Consider the following 26732-nt stretch of genomic DNA (forward strand, 5'->3'; position numbering starts at 1 on the left):
GGTCTGCCATGGGCCTGAGGTTAGAGGAGAAACTTTGCCTAAGAGTCACACTGCGAAAAATCATGGGAGCATAACGAAATGGCACACCTGCCACCATCAGACACATGATGGCCTCATCACTTGATTTCCCTTCTTACAAATAACAGCAGTAGATGCTGTTTTCCTGGGCCGTGATGTTGTGGATGATCAATGCCACACTCCCCTTGCTGATCTCTTCCTTCACAAAGGTTGTTCTTTCTCGGTACTCCTCCATCTGCTCCTCTGTCCTGTGTCGCCCGCCCTTATACACAAGCACTGTGGGGGAGAACTGAGACCTCGGCCACCGCACCTCCATGTCCTCAGCATTTTTCTCAGGTGACAGGTGGCAGCATAATGTGCTGTTTCCTCCCACCATGGCCAGGATTGGATCAGTTGGGCCCACGAGAGTAAACTAGTCTGTTCAACAAAGGGGGAGAATCAGACAGGAGCACCAGCTATCACATATCTCAGGCAGGAAAGGAAGTGCATATTGCAGCAGACAGATTCTGTCTCTATTTCTAATATTTTCTTTCAGATGTATTCTTTCTAAGGCCACAGGGACTTCTTGAGCTGAGGATTCTGGGGGCCAGTAGCTGTGGCTGGTCAGCAGCAATAGGTACCTAGTAGGAGTGTCTGCTGAGGCTGCTGATGCTTCCTGAACAAAACACTGAAAAGCACACACTGAGCACCCCCTACTGACCCTGTGCTTACAGAGGTGTCCTTCCATTCCCCAATCTAGCCCAGTGCCTGGAGTGGAATATAAACTTGAGCTGTCCAGTGTGGTAGCCACTGGCTAGTCCCAATGAAATGTGCTGTAAATGGAAAATACAAACACACTATTTTTAAAATTTAAAACAATACATCAACTAATTCATTGTTAATATTTTACATTAATTGAAATTTGAATAACAATATTTTGGTTATTTGGGGTTAAACAAAATATATTATTAAAATTTGTTTCATCTATTTCTTTTTTACTTTGTCAGCTGTAGCCGCTAAAAAATTTAAAACTGTGTACACAGCTGGCCTTTGTGACTCTCATTGTATTTCTATGGGACCGCACTGGTATAAATTCAATGAAAATGATCAGAATTAAAGGATGAGTATACACAATTGAAGTACTTCTTCAGACTGCAGTGTTTTACAGACTGAAGTGTTGATATACTTTCTGAGAAGCTGATAGGAGCTAGTGGCATGGACCCTACCTGAGACCAGTGCAAACAAGCTGAGGAGGTGGAAGAAGAGAAGGGAGGCTGGCAGGGGGAAATGCAGGGAAGCAGCTGGCTCCATAAGCACCAAAGCGGAGTCACCCAGGAGGGGCAGGGACCAGAGACCTAGGGGCACAGACATGGAGAAATCAGCCAAGGAGACTCGGCACCACACTTCTATTTGCGGTCAAACTTTCCTGTAACCTGTGTTGGTACCATCAGCACCCAACTTCTCTCTTGGGCAGCCCCCTTCCTCTCTGGGTTTAGGTATCTCCTGATAGATTGATTCATTAAATATTCCATGGAATAAGCCAACAATACAAGGATCAGGGAAGCAGTTTTCCCCCCTCCTCAGCTCACTTCTCTGGCTAGAGTTGAGTTTCTTCAGGTGTCACTTCATATTCTTCCATACCCTCCTTCCTTTCCCTTCCTCCTCCCGGCGAATCACATTGTGCAACCCAAGGTAAAGCCAGTCCTAGAGAGTCTCCCCACCAGGAAGCTTCCCCTTTCCCTGGGACCCCGCCTTTCCTCCAGCAGGTTCCCTTCTTCCACTTACTGCTCACCTACATCCCAGACCTGTAGCGCTTCCCCTCCCTTTCCTACCTTCCAGAATTAACTTCTGAGGTTTCTTTTCTCCTCTGACGCTCAAGTGATGATTTTCCACTTACCTCTTCTCTCTTTGACCTGCTCAGGGGCACAGTCACAACCAGACAACAGACCATCCTGAAAGCAGAGAATACTTTTCTTTGTCTCCTGTTAGTCACAGTGTGCGGGACTGCAAGACCTGGGATCCAGTCCACTCTGTGACCATAAAGTCCCAAGTTTTTCAATAAATGGTTCAGAGCTCCGGATTGGATGGCTGTGGGTCAGCCAGCCAATGGTTTCCCAGCGCTTACCTTCTCACCAGTTACTAGGTAGAATACACAAAAACTATTTTAGGAATTAAAACCCCAGAGCTGGGAATGGTCTTTTGAGATTATCTGACTTTCATGTTACCTTTTTCTGTTTTCAGAAGGAAGATAGTTTTCATCTCTTTTTTTTGCAAAACCTTGAGAGTTCCTGCAAACTATGGCGTTGCTGCTAACCAAGAGAAGAGGCCCCTGTGTGTCGAAGTGTGTATGCAACGTAGGATGGGGTTAGGGTGTAGGGATGTGATTAGGTGAACATAAACAGCCTTCTTTCCAAAGCTAGACGAATCTTATTCAACTTGTTCGGCTTGTGGGGGGCAGTGCAGAGATAAGGGGGGACACAGGGAGGGTTGGAGGGTAGAGAATGAAGCAGGACAGCAGCTGCAGGAGTAGACTGTGGACCTTGTCATTCAGTCAAAAACTATTGAGGGAGAGATGCTGAGGATACTGAGAGGCAAAACCCCTTTCTCTCAGGGAGGTGGCGTTCTAGTGGGGCAGGAAGACGGCAGTAAACAAAGACTTTCTAGTTGGGCTTCATCATCTGTCAAGACATGGACTGATTCAGTTCAACACCCCCCTATGCCCACAGAATGCTCCCCTCCCATGACCCAGAGACCCCAATCAGGCCATTGTATAGATTTCTTGTAGAATAATCTTCCTGAGAGATATTTCTTCATATTTCCCTCAAGAGCCAAAATGCTTCCTCTGGATGCCTCCAATTCCTTTCTTATTCAATTCAAAACTGTGCAATTAACACCCTAGCAATGGCTCCACAGTTTCCTCCAAGGACTGGGTTGCTCTTGGGAAGGGACAGAAGAGAGGGTTGTGATAGTCTAAAAGTGAGGTCTGCCTACAGGCTCCATCCGAGGAAAATAAGGCCCAGGGGTTCTGGGGAAGTTTGTGCCAGTAGTATCCAGTGAAGCCAGGGCTCAACCCCTGTTGTAGCTGACCTGAGCCAGAGGGAAACTCATGTGTTCTGGACACGAGGAGGACCCATTTCTCAAGAGGTAGCATAGCAGGAAACCAGGTGCAACTGGGGTATGCCACTTCGGATCATGACAACCTGACCCAATCATTGTCTGTCTTCAGAGGAATCAATCTAGAGAATGTATTCCTTCCTTTGATTCACCTCCAACTGTGGGTTCCTTCGAGGTGAGGCCGAGATATCTTGACACACAAAAGACCTTCCTACTCTGTCCTGTTCAAGTTCCAAATTACTGACTCACGGAATCAATGAGTATAGGAAAATGGTTGTGATAAGTTGCTAATTTTCAGGGCTGTGACAATAGTAACCAGTACATTCACCTTGTCACAAGAGACCAAATTCCACAAAACACACAGTATAAATAAAACTGGGCCTCCAAGGGCACTGGAACCAAGGATGTGAAAGTTGCCCAAACTCTTTACATCTTGAAACCTTCTCTCTGCAGGTCTGCTTTGGTCTAATCTGTTTGTAGGTCACCTTCCTTTTGCTTCTCTAGACCGCACTGTGGATGGAAGATGCCTTCTCACAGCTCCCATGCATACCTGCTACTAACCAGGTATAGCTGGTTACATATCACGCAGCCATTCATCAAAACATGCAAGATATTCCCTCTGGCCTAGTGTGGGTCAGATGTCCATCCCAGATCCAGTCCATGTCAGGGGGCAGTGGAGCCACGTAATATGGGCATATATCAGAAGACAGGAAGTCACCACTGCTAAATACATTGGGGTAGAGGGAGGGCAGACAGATATTAATAGACATTCACTATATTCTCAGAGGCAGAGCCTTATAAACAAATTCTGTTGATGATGAATGCCATAGCCCCTTGGTCCACTTCAGGTAGAGAGTTTCCTGTAAGGTAACAATTTCCCAGGTGCCTGCCTTTCTTCTTCTCCACCTGAGAGCTTTCTCTAACACGAATGATGCTTGCTCCTTTGCATATACTCAGCCCAACCTGGAAGTGCTGGGAACATAACACCCCAGGTACAACCTTCAAACAATGGACGACGAGAGTTGTAGATGAGTAGTCCAGGCTCCCCACCCCTGCTAGGCAGATTCTGAGGAATAGCCCACAATGTCACATGGTTTCTCAGGGTGTCCTGTGTGGGACTGACTCAGTTGCGCAATGATGACCAACTAATTAATGTACCTCTATGCCATTTTCCACTTAGTTGATTTTTCTCCTTTTTTTTATTTCCAAACTTGGGTTTCCTGGGATCATTTCCCAAATAGACTACCTGAATCCAAGTCCTTTCCTCAGAGTCAGCTTTTGGAGAACCCAAACTAAGAGAAGGAATTAGGTAGAAATTTCACCACACATTGTATCCAACAGTGAGAATATTCTTTTCTGGAGAAGTGCACTCTGACATATATACCTGAGTCTAGCAAGTGATTAAAGCACTGCAGATAAAATTTCCAAAAAGAGTCACTTTTCACTAAGATTCACAGGTATCTCCAATCATGGAGGCCCTTATTCTATGCAAGAGCCTACCAGGATGGAGGCCTCCTCCTCCCTCAGAGTGAGCAAGGCTGTGACTATGATAAGTGTAGTAGGCTAAATAGTTCACACCATCATCTCTGCAACCTGTGAATACGACACATTACATGGCAAAAGGAACCTTACAGATGGAATTAAGGTTTTTGACCTTAAAGTAGGGGGATTATCCTGCATTCTTAGGAAAATTATCCTGGATTATCTAGGTGGACTCAATCTAATCGCATGAGTTCTTAAAAGTGGAAGAAGGCAGAAGAATCAAAGAGATTCAATGGAAGAAAACCAGCAGAGATTCAAAGAATGAGAGGAACTCAAGCTGTCATTGCTGCTTTGAATATGGAGGAGAGGACCACAAGCTGAGGAAGGTGATTGCCTATAGAACCTGGGAATAGCTCTCAGCTGACAGCCAGCAAGGAATGGCAACCTCAGTCCTACAACTGCAAGAAACTGAATTCTGCCAACAATCTGGAGCAGCAAACAGATTCTTCTCTTGGACCTCCAGAAAAGAACCTACACATACCTTGATTTCAGCTGAGTGAGACTCATGTTGGACTTCTGACCTACAGAAATGTGAGAAAATAAATTTATGTTGTTTTAGGTCTTGAAATTTTTAATAATTTATTATAGCAGCCATAGAAAACTAATACAATAAGGATTTTGTGAAAATGCTGTAATGAAGTAAACTATGAAACTGTGGTGAGTAACCATGGGGGCTTAAAATCTGGAAACAGTTCAGTTGTAGAGTGAAGATTATTAACAAATTTATTAAACAAATGTAGCTGGACAACCACATTCTGGTCAGAGGGGATACAGTGGTGAACAATAATAGTGATGATAATGAAGAGTAGCCTTTCCTCGGTATCCATCAGTTCAAAGAAACATCCCTTAATATCAACGAATGATCAGAGTTGGAAATATCCCTTTCCTGGAGGTGGATTCTACAGTGTGATAAAAACACCACTAAAGTTCACCCAGCTTCCTTCTTCCCAAATTCTTATTCCACAGACAATCTTTAGGTGTTAAGTTAGGCTTCCTAAAGACCTTCAAAGTAAGAGGATTGATTCTGGTTCCACGATCATGCATCACATTGGCAGAGTGGGTACACATGTGCCCATTATTAGTTAAGTTTGGCCTCTAGTCCCTACACTTCCATTTATGATACATTTCCTACGAATTCATTCTCTGGACCACGTCATCCTGCAGTTGATAAAATGAAGTGCTGGATTCATGGCTCTGACAATTGACCTTGAAGGATTCCAGTGAGGTGTAGCCTCCATAGTTACCCACAGTTATCCTGACCCTCAGGTACCCTGGGAAGTGCTGCATGTGGTCTCTTTCCCTTGGGGCAATGGGGCAGGAAAAGAGCAGGCTAGGGGGTAGGGGTGGATAAGAAGGGAACCTCTCCCACCATCACAACCTTCTGTATGAGTTACATAAGTCACTTAACTTGGCCCTGCCTCAGTTTCCACATTCTTGAAAGGAGACTACCTCACAGGGTTGTTGTGAGGATTAAATGAGTGAAATTCACTTAAAGCATTTAGCAGAACACCCAATACATTTTATCTATAAGTGTTAGTTATTGGTGTTCAAATCCCAGCTGCCATTCACTTGCTGAGTGACATTTGGAAAGTTAATTCACTTTTCTGCACCCTGTTTCCTTATCTACAGAAAGGAGACAATAAAAAGACCAAACTCAATTGTCAAATGGAATGATGGAATTAATATAAGTGAAGTGCTTCACACAGTGTGTGCATTCAGTAAGTATTTTATTGTCTTGATGTGTTGCTGCTAAGGAGAAGGCCCTCAGCTCTAGGCTTGGCAGGGGGAAGCAAGGATGTTACTTCAGCCTGAGTGTCCTCATTCCCATTAGCAGAGCTCAGGGTCACAAGGGTCTCCAGGGAAAGGTCAGACACTAGGTCAGTAACAGGTGAACTCTGCACTCAGGTCAGCGCTGGGCAAATGGTCAAGGCAGTGGGATCCCATGGCAGAATTCTGAAAACAAGCCACAGCAACCCAGAGAAGGAGGTGTGCAGGAAGGTGTAGATATGAGATCCATCCATGGCATTGTAGAATGAGACCTCACAAGTCTCGTAGTCCAGGAAAACTCCCACTTTTCGAGGAGGGTTGGCAATTGTTAGTTTGGTCCGGGGCTGAGTGAGATCCCAAAAGTCATTTACATAAGACAGCCTCATAATCCAGAATCCATTTTAGAGTGCTATATAAACTCAAGTTTTCCTCTCCATGTTCTCCCTACACACCCCGGCATACCATTCTTTCCTGTCCCCAACCTCCACCTCCCAGAAATGTCTCCCTGACGTGAAGCTCTTGCAGCCAAGCACACAGGTATACCAATCAAATTTCTTAGGATTGTCGTGCACATTCCGTGGTGCATCTGTCGGCTTCAGGCTCCTCCTGTCCTCAGAAATAAGGAGTGGGGGTTTGCTGTGTCTGGATCCAGGATCACATCCGCTGCAGAAAGTTTGGGGATGGACCGTGGGATCAGCCATTGTTCCCAGAACTCAGAGCCTCAGGGTACAAGACATGGGTCTGACTGAGGAAATCTAAGTCTAGAGCCTGGTGTCCCCAACCTGCCCTGAATGTCACTCTCTCAGCAACACCAAAAGAAAGGCCCAGGGGTCTTGGTCCAGTAGAGTAGAGTGATGAGGGTCGGGGTCTACCTAAGGGGACTACTGAAGCCAGCTCCTTTCTTCCATCTCTTTCCTACTTCCCACTCCAAAATGACTCTGCCCACCTGTTCTTTATAATCACGTAGCTTTGCATTTCAATCCTCTCACTACCACTCCTGAGCTGATGACATTTCCTTTTCTGCAGTTTCTTTTCCCACACACCCAAGTGATATAATATCTTCGAGCCTCAATTTGGGGATAAAATACTAACCTCTAGGGTAGAAAAAGATAACACGTATTTTATATGTAGCCTAGGGCCAGGCATGGAGGAAGTATCTGATATTATAATAGATACCATGTCTTTTCTGTGCTACAGGCCATGTTAGGGGCTTTCTGTGCTCCCAGATGCGCTCTCCATCTTCCTCTACCCTCTTCTGGGACCCAGGAATCTATTCTCTATGGACACCATCACTGTGGCTCTTGCTCCTGGTTACCTGTTGAGTTTGGACAATGGGAGGTACTAGCTTCAGATTGGAAGGAGAAAGAAATGAGAGGCAGAGTGTTTATTTCCCCCACTTGCTCCCTGTCAACATCAGATGGTGATGATCTAACAAGGCATGATTCTTCTCAGGCAGCCCTGTCCTTCTGTTACATCTTCCTCTGGTCTCCACCTGCTCCCTTGCCCTATTCTTGCAAGCATAGGGGTGGTGACAGGTCCCCACTATGTGAGCCTTGGGGTACTTCACATTCCCTTACTGCTTTCCTTTAACCCCACTCCTGCCTTTGTAAAGAATTGCTTTTCTAAACTTTCTTCAACCACCCAGTTTGAACATGCCATCTCTTTCTTGTTGGTTTTTTGACCAACATACATTCATTACTTCATTTAATCTTTACCTCAACTTTCACATAATAGGAATTATGATCATCATTTAAAAATGAGGAGACTAAAGTCCAGAAACATTAAGTAATTTGGGGACACACAGCAGCTGGAAGTGGTATAAGAGGCTTGGGGAAAGCAAAGATCTTTGCGCATTGCCTTCTCTCCTGGGTCATTCCACATCGTCACTCTGCCAGCAGTATTAGTTCATTCTGCCTCTCCTTTCCCTCAGCTCTACTGTTTATGCCTCTTCCTTCCCATGAAGATCTGTGGAAGCCCAGGAGAGCAATTCTCCCTGGTTCTCTGGGCTTTCAGCAGGAAGGCCTGGACATGGGCACACCTTTGAGAACTGCACCTCAGGTCATCCACCTGAAACTCGCCCGATTATGGAGGCTTTTCTTCCCAGAATCTCAAGAGTTGGAGGAAAACAAGGGAATATAGTCCCTCAGGTTGTTGTCCTGGGAAACATACAGTGATTCACTCACCAGCTTGGAAAATGGCTATCTTCCATTCTGAAAGGCAGGAGACACAGATAAGGAAAGGGCATTATTTCTGTTCTTACCCCCACCCATTCTCCTCACTAAAACCATTTTTCTCTCCCTTTCTTCAATCTCTTCCATTGTCCAGCTTCTTTTACCTACAGCTCTGTCTGATCAGCCATATAACCTCTCAAAAATGGTGGACTTCCTTCCCTCCATCATGCTAGGCTGCGGGAGACATGGCCAGGCTTTGCTGAGGTGTAAGCATGTGTGCCAGGAGGGTGAGGGGTGGCTGAAAATGCTCAGATGCTCTCTCTGGAAGGTTCTCATGAGGCTCCAGAGAAGCATCGGTGGTATCACCATCCCCTCCCCCGAGAAAATGAGCCTTTGGGCTAGATCTGATTACTCCTACTGGGAATGCCAATGGGTCACACAGCAGAAAAAGGTTTAAATGCTTAGCACGCATGTGCCGGGAAACTCAGAGAACATCAAGGTCACTCAGCAGCATAGGTCTGAGACTTCTCTTCACCTACAATGGAAGAAAGGTAAAGATGTCACCTGAACTATGTCATTTCTGGGTCAATTCCTTTCTCTTCTTTTGCACCCGTCTAATCTTCCTTTCCTCCCCCCATCCCCACCCTTCCTGCCTTTTCCCTCTGCCTGTTCAATATTCTCCTCCTCTCTGCTCCTTAATATCAAGTCTGAGAACATCAATTGTATGCTTATGATACCACAGGCACCGTGTAAGTGCTTTCCCAGCTGAGACCCGGCAGATCTATTCTGTATGTATCTACAGTCCCATACCTGGGCTCAGGTGTCACTGTGTATACACGTGTCTGTGTGTGTGCACTAGAATCCATCTGCCTCAAGATGTATTATGTCCTGTTTACTTCTGAAAAAAATTGGACAACTTAATGAGGAAATTTCAGATACTATTTTTTAAAAGCAGTTCTAATAAATCTATGATATCTAAGCCACTGTGGCAACTCCCTTTTAAAAATGCACTTTTCTCTCTCTACCTTCTCTGATTTTCTCATTTTTTTAAATCTTACATTCTTTGTTTTCTTCTCAGCAGCCTTCAGATTATGTAAAGCAACAAGTGAGGTTCCCAGCACAGAGAAGGCACTTCATCTGGAGAGTTCCATCCCCATCCTCCTCCTCCTCCTCCTTTCCTTTCAGGTGCACCCTGGTGCCATGATGAACTGAAGAGTCTGTGGGCCCCTCATGGAGAGAGATTGAAGGGCCTTTTCTCCATTAAAAAACATGAGTTCCCTTGCTTCCCCCCAAGAAGCCACTCTTCTTTTTTCCCTCCCTAAAGGGATCTGGGACATTTCTCAGCCCTGGGCAGAGGTAGGGGTGAGGAAAGGGTCTGGGAAATATCCAAGCAGAGAGTCTTAGATGCAAATTCAAACAGCATGTCAAAACCACTCATGAGCCATCAGCAGGAGCTCTCTCTTCTGCGCAATGGGAGAAATGTGAAGAGTCATTAAGATGCTAAGAGCAGCAATATCGAGACTTGCAAAGGTCCCTGGGGGAAATGGAACTTACTGAATTCATACAGGAGCTTCTCTGGAAAATAAGCAGGAAAAAAATAAAATTACTGTTTAGGGGATGGAGCAGGGAGGACCTCTGGAACATAAACCTTACAAATGACCCAGTGCAGGGGTGGGTGCACAGGGTAGGAAGAGGTGAGGTCTTCAGGATCCCGGCCCCATAAGCCAGGGCTTTAGGTTCCCTTCCAGATCTGATACCTCTTGCTCTACATTCCTGCCCCTTTTCTGCCCAAGCTGTTTCTTTTTGCAATTGCTCTCTCTCTTTCTCCTTCTGCTGTTGCCACAGGAAGTAACTTGCCACTGAGAGAAGCAGCATCAAGACAGGCAAGGTTCCCATCAAAGCAACTATCCAGGGCCAGGCCCTCCAGAAGAAGGAGTCTGCAATGGAATGGAGCTTTAGCCTCTCACCCCCAGAGCAGGGATCACAGAGTTGATCTCACGACATTAAATGATCCTTCTCTTCCTGAAATCTCAGGGAACTTTGGGTAAGACTTTGGTAAACTCTTACTATAACATAATACTATTACTGTCCTTGAAATGTCTACTTCTCACATGTGAATATGAGTTACTTGAGCAAAAGGATCATATGTTTTTTCTAATTTAATTTTTCAATAGGTTACATTTACATGGTCCAAATATCAAAAAATATTAAAAGGCGTCCAAGTCTCTCATCCACTCCCTCCTGCCTCTCTCCATTTATTAGCCTCTCACTAGTCAGCTTACTATTACGGTTAAGAGTAGGAACTTTGGAGCTGGAGGGCCTGTGTTCAAATTCCGCCTCCTCCACTTGACTGGTAGTGTGATCTTGGACTAATTACTTCACCACTCTGTTCCTGATGTCCTAATCTGTAACATGGGGTAATAATAGTACCTCACTCATGAGGTTAAAAGATTAAATTAATGCTTATGAAGTGCCTGACACATAGTGAGTGCTGTGCAAGTGTGTATTAAATTTTAAAAGTATAAAGATATTCCTATTTTTTCTTGTTTACACCAAAGATAGCATTCTATACAAACTGGTCTGCATTTGGCCTTTTCTCTTCATCTAGGAGATTCTGCCATATTAGTACAGAGAGAATGTCCGTGTTTTCCTTCCCAGCTGGGCAATATTCCACTGCATGAAAGTTCCCCACTGATGGACATTTGCATAGTTCCTAATTTTTTGCTATTATAATTAATGCTACAAGAAATAACCTTTTACGTGGGTTATTTCATACAAATGCAAGTAAATCAGTCAGAGAAATTCCCAGAAGTGGGATTTTGGATTAATAAATAAGTAGTTTGGAGAAATACTGCTATATTGCCCCCAATAGAAGTTGTGCCAATTTATATCAAAAATATACCAAATGATATCAACAAATGTCTGACAGTGAATGTCTCCCATGTCTCCCCACAATCCTGCAATCAGAATGTATTATCCACCACTGCAATTGTGTTTTGTTGCCAATCTCACAAGTGTAAAATGTTTTAATACACGTTCCTCTATTGAGTGAGATGGGACATTGCGTCACATATTATTTCCTTTTCTGTGAACTAATAATTCATTTTCTTTTCTCATTTTTCTACTGGATTCTTTTATATTTTAAGGATATTAGCTCTTTCTCTAAGATATGAGTTGTACAGATTTTTTTTCCCATTTTGTCATTTGTCTTTGCTTAAGGATGTGGCGTTACCATTTTCCGCCAATTTCCATTGCCTGTCACAGTTTCTGGCACATAGGAAATACTCAGTAATATTTGTGACATAAACAGCTTTATGGTGAAAAGCAACATTCCTGGAGTAAGGAGGATCCTCCAGATCCCTGCTCTGTGCCTTATATTCACTGTAGAGATCTGAATCAGCAACAGAGAATCACACATCTTCCTTCTTTCAACAGCCACAGCTCAGCACAGTACACCTGAGGCTAAGCAGGGTACTGACCTGCAGTGGAAATCCTGGCAGTCTTTTCCTGCCTGAGGAGGGGATTTATGATGATACGGGATATGCCTTCCCCAGAGTTGCCTTTCAGAATCAGAGATGCTGCAACTGCATACAGACCTGCTCCATCTGCAACCAAAGGTGCTCCCACAGCTGGCATGTCCTCTCCCTTGGCATCTCTCCACTGTTTTTGAGATTGGGGATACCAGCCGGTGGATGTGCACTCCAGATGGATCCCTCCATCCTCATAACCCTTCATTTCATTGTGAAGATCAGAACCCAGTGCTGTGGAAGGATAAATGGGTCTGAATTCTATGGAGCCTCCTGTATTAGTAGGAGTCTCAACCATAATTAATGGCACACTCATATTAGATAATTCAAGGGTGTTGCATTTAGGAGCTGTTTACAATAGAGTGGTGATGGTAAGGGAAAAACTACATGGGGTAGATCAATACCCCAGGGGCAGGAACAGTGAAGCTCTTACCACCCACTTCTAAACCCAAAGGGAGGTGGAGATGAACCCCTTTTGAAAACCTAAAAGAAGAGCGTCATATAGAGAGGGCTTTCTTAAGAGGAGCTTTGATCTTGGGGAAGGGAATACAGCCAGCGAAGTGGTACTCAGGGAAAAAGCCAGGAGGATCAGTACTTAGATCTCTCTCTCCTCTCTCCTTCCTTCCATCCTCTGCTATGGTTCCCCATTGACCAAACCCAGGCATCAGCCACAGGGCAAGAGAGTGCCCTGAGAAAGACAAGTGAAACCCTTGACATCTGGACATCAGCCTGGTCTTGGTGTTCTGTTGAACATAAGCAGCTTCATGGAACATCAACATCAGGCGAGGGCACTTTGTCACTATGGTGGGTCAAGACAAAAACAGGAGCACTCAACAATTGTGTTTCAATATAGAGAAAAACATGAACTGTACAAACCACAATCTTGTTCGAACATTTCCCTATCCTGGCTATGAGTGACTGCTGCTCCTTGACCAATTACAGCTTTAGCATCATTCTAGTCTTCCTCCTAAATAAGACTTATTAAGACAACCACCCACAGAATCACACCCACCAACTTCTTGACAGCATCCAATCAAGAACAAAGCCCCATTTCCATAAACCCACCCCCAGCTCCCCTAACACAAGCCCAAATTCTATACCAAGTCTTCTCTAACACCCTCTTACAGAGACACCACATAGTTCCCACATGGCGTGCAGTCTCCCTCCCTGTAACAACTTATAAACACAACTTGGTCAACTCCAGGTGTGTTCTTGGGGCCTTTGGTGGAAGAACATTGGCAGCACAGATGCTGTCTCACAGGTCAGGCTCACACGGCACACAGCACCATGCACCTGGAGGGGCCACAGAAGCTGTCTGGAACACAATTGAACCCGGACAATTGTGTGCCATCACTGAGGAGATATTTCCTTATCCTGCTTATCCCCAAACTTCCACTTCCCTGCATGGACCCTTGTGGCCAGCATCAGGGAGTTCTTTACTTGTTATTATAGGGTACAGGAGGGGTTCTTCCCAGAGGAAAACCCATGTCTTTCACAAGGGCCTCAGAGAAACAAAGAGGGAAGACAGTGGAGGGAGTTCCTTGTGACCAGCCAGGATATTCTGAGGGGGTTTGGAGCATGAACTCTCCCTCTGCCCCCAGGTTCTAAGGAGGAATGAGCTCAGAACAAAACCTGGAGGCTCACCTGCAGCCTTCAGCTCCACCACGGCATTTTCAGAGAAGTTGCCATCTTGGAAATAACACAGGTAGTTTCCACTGTCAGAGGCTCTGATGTCGTAAGTTCAGAGAGTAGCCTTCCCGTCAGTGATTCCATCTCTTAAAATCAAAGTTCTCCCTCGATACTCTGCCATCTGTTTGTCTTCTACTTCCTTCCCATTTGCATACACGTATACTACCTGCCCAAGGCTGGGTCTCACCCGCGTCAGCTCCATGGTCTCCACACTCATGTTCAGGGACAGAAGACAGGGCAGATCAGCGTCTTCACCCACCATGGCCGGAATTGGTCCAGGTGGTCCAATCACAGCAAACTGAGCTGGTCAGTAATAGGAAAAGCTCCATCAGAGGGAGTTGGGGTCATGAGGGAAAGGGGGTTGGGGTCTTAGGCAGGGAGAATGAGGTATGAAAAACCTAGAGAGGCACATGATCCTAACAGAAGGAAAATTTGTCTTAATGGCATGTGCGCCTTCAATGTGGGATGGGACTTCCGGGTATGAGAAGTTGTCAGAGGTTCTGACTAGGCACTATTAGGTAATTGTCTGGTTCAGATATATAAAAACAGATTGTTCCCTACCTGAGCATGGAGTAAGCAACTGGACCAAGACGAGGCCAACAAGAAGGTCAAGCAGAGGCAAGTCTAGAGAACTTGCCATTTTCCCCCTGTTGCAGACAGATGCCAAAAAGAGTCAGGTGGAAACTATGACCTGGAGGAAGATGGCGAATTCCACATCAAATCTCCACCTCCCCAGGGCTGACTCTGGTTGAAACACACAGTCACTAGTATGGTGACTCAAGATCCTCTTCTGCCAAAATATCTGCTTGGGAGTGTCTTAGCCTTTGAGTTCAATATGGAAAATCACCCATAAAAATAGGTAATGTTAAATGTACATACATTTAGCGTTTAAATGTTAAATATGAGGTGTTAAATGTACATACATTAACCCTAACCCAACAGGAAAACTTTGGATCACTGTCTGAATATGTTCAGAATCCTTCCACTTTCCTACACTTCCCCTGCTACAGCAAGGTCCAAGACCCCACCATCACACTCTGATTAATGCAGGACCCTCCTCTCTCGTCCCCTGATTCCACCTGTGTCCTCTACGGTCTATGCTCAACACAACAACCAGAACATTTCTTGAGTCACATCGTGTTACTCTTCTGCTCAGCACCCTCCAGTGGCTCCCATTTCACTCAGAGTAGGTGCTCAAGTCCTCGCAATGGCCAACATGACACTCTGGGACCTGCATATCTCACTTCATGTCCCCTACTCTCCTCGTCTGCTCCAGCCACTCTGTCCTTCTTATTGGTCCTTGGACAGACCAGGACAGAGGTCCACGGCCCTGATTCTTCCCTCTACTTGGAACTCTCTTCCCCCAGGTATCCACAAGGCTCACTCCTTCACCTCCTTCAACTCTCTCCTCTAAAGTCAGTTCCTCTGTGAGACCTTCTCTGACCACAGGACTATGGGAAACTGATCCCATCCCCCTGAGACTTCTCTCTTTTCGCCATTGAACTTTCACCATCTAACGTATCCTGTATTGACTGTCTGTATCTACCTGCTCGAATGGAAGCTCCACAAACCAAAGATATTGGTCTATTTTGTTTCCTGATGTGTAAGGAGCCCACAGAACAGTGTGTGGTTCACGTGGAACCCTCAGTAAATATTTGTTGAATGAGTGAATAGATGAGGGGTAACATATTAACTCATCAATGCTCACTAGCATTTTAAATTGGTTTAGATGATCAACTTAACCGATTGTCATCCAATAGGAGGGGAGGTGGAGAGTGGTGAAGATAAGAGTCTGCCTCTGTAGTGACCTTCTCTTTGGGTCTGGCTTAGAGAGCAGAGTCCAGATTCCTGTGCTCCAACTGGGACTTGCCTGTGTTAATGTATTTATTCCTATTTTTCAATAAAGTGGTTTCAAGGAGCAAGCATGTCCTGGATTTGCGTGTAAGAGTGTTACAACTCAGTGTGCCTCTGTGCATTCTTTTTGTTTGTTTGTTTTAATTGATGTTTTAATAGTTTTTAACATTGTGAAATTTTGGGTTGTACATTTTTGTTTGTCCATCACCATATATATGACTCCCTTCACCCCTTGTGCCCACTCCCCACTCCCATTGTCCCTGGTAACCACAATACAGTTTTCTCTGTCCACGTGTTGGTTTATATTCCACATATGAGGGAGATCATACAGTGTTTGTCTTTCTCCTTCTGGCTTACTTCACTTAACATAATACCCTCCAGGCCCATCCATGTTGTTGCAAATGTGATGATTTTGTCTTTTTTTATGGCTAAGTAGTATTCCATTGTGTATATATATATATATATATATATATATATATATATATATATACACCACGTTTTCTTGATCCAGTCGTCAGTCGAGGCACACACAGGTTGCATCCACTTCTTGGCTATGGTGAATAATGCTGCAATGAACATAGGGGTGCATAAGCCTCTTTGGATTGTTGATTTCAGTTTCATTGGATAGATTCCCAGTAGTGGGATGGCTGGATCATAAGGCATCTCTATTTTTAATTCTTTGAGGAATCTCCATACCGTTTTCCACAGAGGCTGCCCCAGTTTGCATTCCCACCAGCTGTGTATGAGGGTTCCTGTTTCTCCACATCCTCTCCAACATTTGGTGTTTTTTGTCTTGGTGATTATAGCCATTCTGACAGGCGTGAGGTGATATCTTAGTGTTGTTTTGATTTGCATTTCCCTGATGATTAATGATGTTGAACATCTTTTCATGTGCCTATTGGCCATCTTATATCTTCTTTGGAGAAGTGTCTGTTCATTTCCTCTTCCCATTTGCTGATTGGGTTGTTTGTTTTTTGTTGTTCAGTTGTGTGACTTCTTTATATATTATGGAGATCAACCCCTTGTCAGATGTATGTTTTGCAAATATTCTGTCCCAGCTGGTGGGTTCTCTGTTCATCTTGATTCTGGTTTCGTTTGTCTTATAGAAGCTCTTTAATCTGATAAAGTCCTACTTGTTTGTTTTTTCTTTAGTTTCCCTAATTTGGGTAGGCATGTCATCCGAAAAGATTCTTTTATGACCAATGTCAAATAGTGTGTTGCCTGTATTTTCTTCTATGAGTTTTACAGTTTCAGGTCTCACCTTCAAGTTTTGATCCATTTTGAGTTAATTTTTGTGAATGGCGATAGCAGATGGTCCACTTTCATTCTTTTCCATGTGGCTGTCCAGTTTTCCCAACACCATTTATTGAAGAGACTTTCCTTTCTCCATTGTATGTTCTTAGCATCTTTGTCGAAAATTAGCTGTCCATATATGTGTGGTTTTATTTCTGGGCTTTCAATTCTGTTCCATTGATCTGTGTGTCTGTTTTTGTACCATTACCATGCTGTTTTGATTACTACTGTTTTGTAGTATGTTTTGAAGTCAGGGATTGTGATGCCTCCTGCTTTGTTCTTTTTTCTTAGGATTGCTTTAGCTATTTGGGGTCTTTTGTTGCCCCATATAAATTTTAGTATTCTTTTCTCTATTTCTGTGAAGAATGTCATTGGGATTCTGATTGGGATTGCATTGAATCTGTGGATTGCTTTAGGTAATATAGACATTTTAATTATGTTCATTCTTCCAATCTACGTGCATGGGATATCTTTCCATTTCTTTATGTCATCATCGATTTCTTTCAATAATGTCTTGTAGTTCTCATTGTATAGGTCATTCACCTCCTTGGTAAGATTTATTCCTAGGTATTTTATTCTTTTTGATGCCAATGTAAGTGGTATTATCTTTTTGAGCTCTCTTTCCATTAGTTCATTATTGGCATACAAAAATGCAACTGATTTTTGTAGATTGATTTTGTACCCTGCAACTTTGCTGTAGTTGTTGATTATTTCTAATAGTTTTCCAACAGATCCTTTAGGGTTTTCTATATATAAAATCATGTCATCTGCAAATAGTGAGAGTTTCACTTCTTCGTTGCCTATTTGGATTCCTTTTATTCCTTTTTCTTGCCTAATTGCTCTGGCCAAAACCTCCAGTACTATGTTGAACAGGAGTGGTGAGAGTGGGCAGCCCTGCCTTGTTCCTGTTCTCAGAGGAATGGCTTTCAGTCTTTCCCCATTGAGTATGATGTTGGCTGTGGGTTTATCATAAATAGCTTTTATTATGTTGAGGTACTTTCCTTCTATTCCCATTTTGTTGAGAGTTTTTATCATAAATGGATATTGTATCTTGCCAAATACCTTCTCTGCGTCTATTGAGATGACCATGTGTTTTTTATCTTTGTTTTGTTGATGTGATGTATCACGTTGATTGATTTGCTGATGTTGAACCACTCCTGCGTCCCTGGTATAAATCCCACTTGATCACGGTATATGATCTTTTTAATGTATTGCTGTATTCGGTTTGCCAATATTTTGTTGAGGATTTTTGCATCTATGTTCATCAGCGATATTGGCCTGTAATTTTCTTTCTTTGTATTGTCTTTGTCTGGCTTTGGTATCAGGGTGATGTTGGCCTCGTGGAATGATTTAGGAAGTGTTCCATCTTCCTCTATTTTTTTGGAATAGTTTGAGAAGGATGGGTATTAAATCTCTTTGAATGTTTGGTGAAATTCACCAGAGAAGCCATCTGGTCCTGGACTTTTATTTTTTGGGAGGTTTTTGATTGCTATTTCAATCTCTTTACTTGTGATTGGTCTATTCAGATTCTCCATTTCTTCATGGTTCAGTTTCGGGAGGTTGTATGAGTCTAAGAATTTATCTATTTCTTCTAGATTGTCCAATTTGTTGGCATATATTTTCTCATAGTATTCTCTTATAATCCTCTGTATTTCCGTGGTATCCATTGTAATTTCTCCCTTTCATTTCTAATTTTATTTACTTGAGCCTTTTCTCTTCTTTTCTTAGTAAGCCTGGCTAAGGGTTTGTCGATTTTGTTTATCTTCTCAAAGAACCAACTCTTTGTTTCATTAATCCTTTCTACCATTTTTTTGGTCTCAATTTCATTTATTTCTGCTCTGATTTTTATTATTTCTCTCCTTCTGCTGACTTTGGGCTTTGTTGTTCTTCTTTTTATAGTTCTGTTAGGTGTAATTTAAGGTTGCTTATTTGGGCTTTTTCTTGTTTGTTAAGGTGGGCTTGTATCACTATGAGTGTCCCTCTCAGGACCGCTTTTGCTGCATCCCATATGGTTTGATATGGCATATTTTCATTTTCGTTTGTTTCCAGATAGTTTTTGATTTCTCCTTTAATTTCATCAATGATCCATTGGTTGTTCAGTAGCATGTTGTTTAATCTCCACATTTTTGTCACTTTCCCAGTTTTTTTTTCATGGTTTATTTCCAGTTTCATAGAATTATAGCCTGAAAAGATGCTTGTTATGATTTCAATCTTCTTAAATTTATTGAGGCTTGCTTTGTTTCCCAAAATATGGTCTATCCTTGAGAACGTTCCATGTGCGCTTGAGAAGAATGTGTAGTCAGCTGTTTTTGGATGGAGTGCTCTGTATATGTCTACTAGGTCCATCTCATCCAGTTTTTCATTTAAGTCTACTATTTCTTTATTGATATTTTGTCTGGATGATCTATCCATTTATGTAAGTGGAGTATTAAGATCCTCTACTATTATTGTGTTGTTGTTAATGTCTCCATTTAGGTTTGTTAATAGTTGCTTTATGTACAATGGTGCTCCTATGTTGGGTGCATATATATTTATAAGTGATATGTCTTCTTGGTGGAGTGTCCCTTTTATCATTATATATTTCCCTTCTTTGTCTTTCTTAACCTGTCTTATCTTGAAGTCTAACTTTGTCTGGTATGAGTATGGCAACATCTGCTTTCTTTTGTTTGCCATTAGCTTGGAGTATTGTCTTCTATCCTTTCACTCTGAGCCTGTGCTTGTCTTTAGTGCTGAGATGTGTTTCCTGGCTGCAGCATATTGTTGGGTCTTGCTTTTTAATCCATCTTGCCACTCTGTATCTTTTGATTGGAGAGTTCAATCCATTTACATTTAGGGTAATTATTGATATATGAGGGCTTAATGTTGCTGTTTTGTCACTTATTTTCTGGTTCTTTTGCATTTCCTTTGTTTCTTGTCCCATTTGTTTCAGACTGCCAATTCAGTTTGGTTGTTCTGTCTTATGACTCTTCTAGTTTTCTCTTCGTTTATCATATGTGATTTTGTTTTGCTTATTTGTTTAGTGGTTACCTTGAGGTTTGTGTAAAAAATCTTGTGTATGAGATAGTCCGTTATCTGATGGCCTCCTATTTCCTTATACTAAGTCAATTCAATCACTTTCCTCTTCCCCTTCTAAGTCGTTCTTGTTATACTTTATTCTATCTTGTGTTGTGGCTGTATGTTTACAGTGATGAGGTTAAATTTATTTTTGGTGAATTCCTTCCTTTGATCTTTGATTTTAGTATTTAAGTGGTTGCTAACCTATTCCAGTAAAGATCTACTATTTTTCTGAGTTTATCTACCTGTTTTTCTCCTTGCTCCAAGCTTTGTATTCCCTTTCTCGTCTTTTTTTCAGGCCTCAGGGCCTTCTTGAGTATTTCTTGTAGTGGGAGTCTTGTGGCCATGAACTCCCTTAGCTTTTGTTTATCTGGGAGAGTTACTATTTCTCCACCATATTTGAAGGATATTTTTGCTGGATAGAGTATACTTGGCTGAAAGATTTTTCTTTCAGTATTTTGAATATATCATTCCAGTCTCTCCTAGCCTGTAAAGTTTCTGTTGAGAAATCCACTGAGAGCCTGATGGGAGTTCCTTTGTACGTTATTATTATTATTATTATTTTTTTGTCTAGCTGCCCTTAATATCGTTTCTTTGTCATTGACTCTGGCTAGCCTTACCACTAGGTGTCGTGGAGAGGGCCTTTGCTTGTTGACATATTTAGGTGACCTGTTGGCTTCGCTCACTGGTATTTCCTGCTCCTTCCCCAGATTTGGGAAATTCTCAGCTATTATTTCCTTGAATAGGCTCTCTGTTTCTCTTTCCCTCTCTTCTCCCTCAGGAATACCTGTAATTTTTATGTTACATTTTCTAATAGAGTCAGATATTTCTTGGAGACTTTCTTCATTTCTTTTTAGTTTTAGTTCTCTCTCCTCTTCCATCTGGAGCATATCTGTATTCCTATCCTCTAAAATGCTAATTCTTTCCTCCATATTGTCAGCTCTGTTCTTTAAAGATTCCAGATTCTCTTTTATCTCCTCCATTGTGTTTTTCATCTCCATCAGCACTGATTGGTTTTTCTTTATGATTTCAATCTCTTTTGTGAAGAAACTCCTAATCTCATTGAATTGTTTGTCTGTGTTGTCTCGTATTTCATTGAGTGTTTTTATGATAGCTATTTTGAAATCGCTGTCATTTAGGTTATGGATTTCTGTGTCTTCAGGGTTGGTTTCTGGGTGCTTGTCATTTTTCTTCTGGTCTGGTGATTTCATGTATCTTTGCATTGTGGTTCCTGTGTTGCCTTTGTTTTTCCTCATCCTGGAAATCTCTGGTTGCAATTTCCACCCATCGCCACTGTGTGGTGGTAAAGGGCTGTGTAATCTGAGCCCCCTGTGCTCTGCCATGCTTTTTCGCTGCGATCCTCAGGTCAGATCACTTGGTCTGGTCTGGTCAGCTGAGCTGCCAGGTCCGGTTTTCGGGGAGTGGGGGCTTTCTCTTTTGCCCTCTGGGTCCCTGGCATGGGGGGCTTCTCGTTCACCCCTCATTGTCCGCTCTCTGGGGTGCTCAGATGTTGATGGTACTCAGTAGCAGTTCTGAGTCCTCTGTGTGGGAGTTTCACACTAGCTGAGAGAGCCTGAAGAGCTACGGTTTCCCTGCAGAGGGCTGCCCCTCTCCCCTCTCTGGGAGCTGCAGGGACCAGGATTGCTGATCTGATGGGGAGGGAGAGGAGTTCTCCTTACCTCTCCTCAGTTCCTCCGGGGGCCCAGCACGTTCCACTCTCAGATGTGCAGCCGTATGTATCTTTCCCGTCTTGCTTTTCACTGTCCAGGATTCCATTGTTGGTCTGTGACTGGTCCTTTTGTTGTATCTTATCGGGGGAAGAGTTCACAGGAAAGCTCACTCCACCATGACGCTGATGTCGTTCCTCAGTGCATTCTTTTCACAGTTGTTCTTTAGGAAAGAAACATCCTTAGAAATGAAATTATTCATTTCCAATCTTCCCTTTCCCCAGCTGTTCACAAATGCTTCTTGGCAGATGGTCTCTAAGCTCACCAGCAATGGATAATTCCCCAGGTCTTAGTCTTTCCACTTCTAAAGAAGTGAATTTTCAAGGCATAGATATAAGAGCTGGCACTTGCAAAGAAGGGGCAAATATGTCAAGCTAGGAGCACACAGTGTCCCAACAAAGCTCAAGTCTCTATGATGTGCTGAGGTTCTCTCAGCTCAGAGGCAGGGACCCTGCAACTCCCCTTCCCAGCCCAGTGCTCCCAACTGTGTCTTGCTTCAGAAAAGCACCTCCATCATCTTTTAGGCATGGTCTGTGGCAACACTGTGAACCTTTGTTATAAGGAAAGTATGGGGCCCTTGCCACCTGGCAAGCCTTGATTCTAGCTGGAGTTCTAGAATGTCTTCTATCCTAACCACCCCAGTGTTGGCTGCATCCCTAGATAGTTGGGAGCCTGAGAGTTGGCCTATGGGATTACTCAGAGACAGGACTGAGATCTCCAGACATAGCCCCTCCCTTGTTCCTTGGTCTTCTCCCATCATGTATCCTCTCCTTCTTGAATATATCAGGTTGAATGGGGTGCTGACAAATGACTTGAGGGAGTGTCTATCTGGGAAGCAACACTGTGTACTCCTCTAGGCTCCATCCCATAGTCATCCTCGAGTTCAAATCACACCCCCATCAGACTCTGGTTAAGATCCAGGCAGAGTCCCAGGTAGAGGCTCTGGGGTCAGTTAGAGGCTGAACTCACCTCTTCCTACTCACAAGGCTAGTGAATGGGAGAGCTAGGAATAGAACCAGGTCTCATCCATCTTTTCATTCATTCATTCAACAAACATTTACTGAACACACATTGTGTGCCAGGCCCACTATGTGTTAGGTGTAGGAACAAAAAGTATGTGGAAACTAAGTAATGGCTCTATGATTCACAAGCTGTGTGATCTCAGTCATGTAACATAACTTATTTGAACTCCAGTCACTCATGAAACAATGTGAAATATGAACTTTAGAATGTGTAGAATTGGCCCAGCAATTCCACTCCGAATATCTGGTCCAGCAAAGCACTTGCTTGGGTCCGGAAAGAAGCGTGTGTAAGGATGACACTGCAGCATTGTTTTTAAAAGTAAAAAAGGAATAAACAACCTAACCAGCCACCCGTAGGAGACTGGTTAGGTCAATGATGACTCATGTCTATGAAGGAATTCATTGTGGCAGTAGAGACTAGCTTATGGTCACTAACCCAGATAATCAAGATATATTAAGTGAACCAAAAGCACATTGCAGAACAATACTAATGATTCTATTAAAAAACAAAGTTATAAATTTCTATATTCATGTTTATGTCACAGCCTTAAAAAAGATGTAAAAGGATACATGCTACACCGAGCATTGGGGCTTCATTAAAAGATACTTTTGTCCTTTGCACCTTAGACTTTGAAAATTATTTGAATATTTTACATTTTAAAAGTTTTCGTATATAACTTAACAGTTAAGAATTGTTACAAGTAATTATAGTGACTGTTCAGTTGTTTAGAAAATACAAACTCCCCTAAAACATTCCACCATGTGGCCCGCAGTCACAGTACCTGCAAATCCGGGAACTGCTGGGGGACAAGGGAGCAAAAGTCTGTGCAGCTGGCTCTCCTTCAGACCTTTGTCTGAAACCTGGACACACCCTCAGACAGAATACTGCCTTTCACTACATCCTCTCCTCTTCAAACTCTTCTCTATGCTGCTAGACAGAGGACAGTATTATTATTATTATTACTATTATTATAGGTAACAATTTCTCAGCTGTCCTCAGAGTGGGGAATATGTTTTCACTTACGTTTTCGGACATTTATAGCTTTTTGTTTTTGATTATAGACAAATTTAAAATGGGGAGAATTTAAATGAATAAAATTTAAGTAATTTGTAAAGGTAATCACATACTTCGCTTCTTGGGAATGTAAATATTTTGGAAGTATTTTGGCCATGTATTTATACCAAATGTCTCTAAAATGTTTCATCCTTTGAAACAGAAATTCCACTCATAGGAATTACTTTTAAAGAAAAAACGTCAGGTGTTAACACAAAGATTTATGTTTATGGCCATTCATCATAGAAAAATCTGCAATAACAAAATGTAGATACAATTTAAATATCAAAATTTGATCCAATTTTGTTACAATTATAGCTAAAAACTCTTTATTTAAAAAATGATTCCTAATGAATGGATGAAAATCCCATTATAATTGGACAATGTGTTGTTTATCCATCCTCCATCTGCTGTATGTGTATATGCACCTCTGAAACTCGGGTCTCAGATCCATGATCACATCATATAATTTTCAGGTTTCCAGAGGCAGTGCTGCCAGTGACTGATGGGCACGTCTTACGTTTTTCAGAGCATTCTTATTTGGAGTGTTGCTGAGCAGCTTCCTATAGCCTCTGTGCCTTATTTGTGCTACATTTGTGTTTTCGCGTGCATTTGCTTCTACACTGCCTGCAGGATTCTGTATTCTCTGAGGTTAGACTCTGGATAGGCTGTGAATGCTGTTTGTATAAAGTGTCTTTGGACAAACTGTTCCTACCTGTGGCCTAGGGCCTCCCAAGACACTTTATTGGCATCTCAAGACAGTGATTAAGCTCCTAGGGTTTTGATGTGACCTTGGCTGGTAGAATTGGATTATATTCAAACAGTTTGAATTTAGGCTCTGTGGTAGACATGGCTGGTTGCTTGTGCAATATCTATTCCCCGCTTCTTCTTAGGAATCAAATCCAGTTGGGGTGGGGGGTGTCTTGCCATGTACCCTTCCCCTTTATAGATAGTGGAGACCAAGGGACTAAGTTTGAACCAATGATTTGTAGGTGGAAGTTGTTGGGTTGTGTTTCTCAAGAGTGGTCCATATTCTTCCTACTTTCTCCTGCTTTTGCCTAGAAGCTGGAGTGCAGTGACCATCTCGTGACCCTCAGGCAACCTTGAGAATGGAAGCCACATGCTGACATGGCAGAGAGCAAAGACAGAAGGAGGCTGAGGCGTAGATTCATCTCTGAGCTGCCAGACCAGCTCTGGACTGCTGCCTTCTGAATTCATTTCATGTGAAAGGAAAGCAAACCATTGTTCTGTTGAAGCCCATGGTACTTCTGGTCTCTGTTATCAAAAGCAAAATACAATTCTTCCCTCCCCACCCTCCACCATCAACAGTTTATCATGAAACTTTTCAAACACAGAACAAAATTTAAAGACTTTGTCAATGAATACCCAACCTACCTACTGTCTAGATTCTACAGTTGAACATTTCAGTATACTTGCTTTAATATAATAATCCTTCCGTTCATCCCTTGTCCATCTTTTATCTATTTATTTATTTATTTATTTATTTATTTCAACCCTTATTTATTTATTTATTTGGTGTCTTTAAAGCAAGTTGCAAACATCAACGCACTTTCCCCTGGATACTTCTTCACACCTATCAAGTAGAAGAACACGATTCTGAAAAGCTTGAGGCACCAGTGCTGTATTTGAAACACAAATGTAGGAGTTCTTTTCAATTATATGTTCTAAAATGATCAGTGGTGTATTTTTATCTGGGGATCTCTAGCTCCTAAATGCCTCGCCATCTACAAAGATATTGACAATCTGGCCCCAGGTACCTGGACAATCCTAGTAAGAGTTAGGCTACCTCCAGGAGGCTGTGTAAGCAGGAGGATCCAGGACCACCTCTCAGGAACAACTTGAGACAGGGACAAACACTGCCTTGGGTCCCTTCTGTCCATTCCCTGGCAACTGCTGATAGAAGTGCTCTCTTCTCCACTGATACCACAAGAAGAGAATCAATGTTCTAGAAGATCTGTAGGACATATGGCCCCATAAATCACTTGAAGAATAGGAGGCATAAAATCTTTGTGAAGGAAACTGAGGAGAGGCGTGGAGTTGAGTTCAGAGACAAAATAAAATAGGAGAGTGGGCATTACCATACAGAGAGGTGAGAAAGTAAAAATGAGTTTAGAATGTAACAATCTGCCCTGCCGGTCATCAGGCTGGGAAAACAGACATATTTGATGAAGCCAACTACATGGTTCACAGAAATAATATTTCTCCTGAGGTCATGCTGCAGCCGCAAAGGGGCAGAACAATCCCTCTCTCTGAATGCTTCCTGCTTTTTTACTCACTAAGAAATTTCCTTTTAAAAATTCACAGTCTACTTTCATTCTTTTGCATGTGGCTGTCCACTTTTCCCAACACCATTTGTTGAAGATACTTTCCTTTCTGCATTGTATGTTCTTGGCTCCTTTGTTAAAGATTTGTTGTCCATTATCTTACACTAGACACAAAAATTAAGTCAAAATGGATTAAAGACTTGAATGTAAGACTTGAAATCATAAAACTCCTAGAAGAAAACATAGGCATTATTCTCTCTGACATCAGTCTTAGCAGTATGTTTTTGAATACCATGTTTACTCAGGCAAGGAAACAAAAGAAAAAATAAACAAGTGGGACTACATCAGATCAAAAGCTTCTGTGGGGAAAAGGAAACCATCAACAAAACAAAAGACACACCAGCAACTAGGAGGAAATATTTGCAAATCATATATCTGACAAAAAGTTAATTTCAAAAATATATAAAGAATTCATACAATTGAACAACAAAGTAATGAACAACTTATCAAAAATAGGCAGAGGATATGAACAGACATTTTTCTAAAGAAGATATACAGATGACCAACAGGCACATGAAAAGACGTTCAACAGCACTAATTATTAAGGAAATGCAAATCAAAACTACAATGAGATAT

The 26732-nt window shown here is 42.5% G+C and overlaps 1 pseudogene; it reads right to left on the reverse strand.

Moving 5' to 3' along the window:
* Positions 1-6554: 6554 nt before the first annotated feature.
* On the reverse strand, positions 6555-23658 carry LOC131414028 (butyrophilin subfamily 3 member A1-like; annotated as a pseudogene).
* Positions 23659-26732: the final 3074 nt, after the last annotated feature.

This window comes from Diceros bicornis, chromosome 14 (genome assembly GCF_020826845.1).
Source record: "Diceros bicornis minor isolate mBicDic1 chromosome 14, mDicBic1.mat.cur, whole genome shotgun sequence".
NCBI classification, from domain to species: domain Eukaryota; kingdom Metazoa; phylum Chordata; class Mammalia; order Perissodactyla; family Rhinocerotidae; genus Diceros; species Diceros bicornis.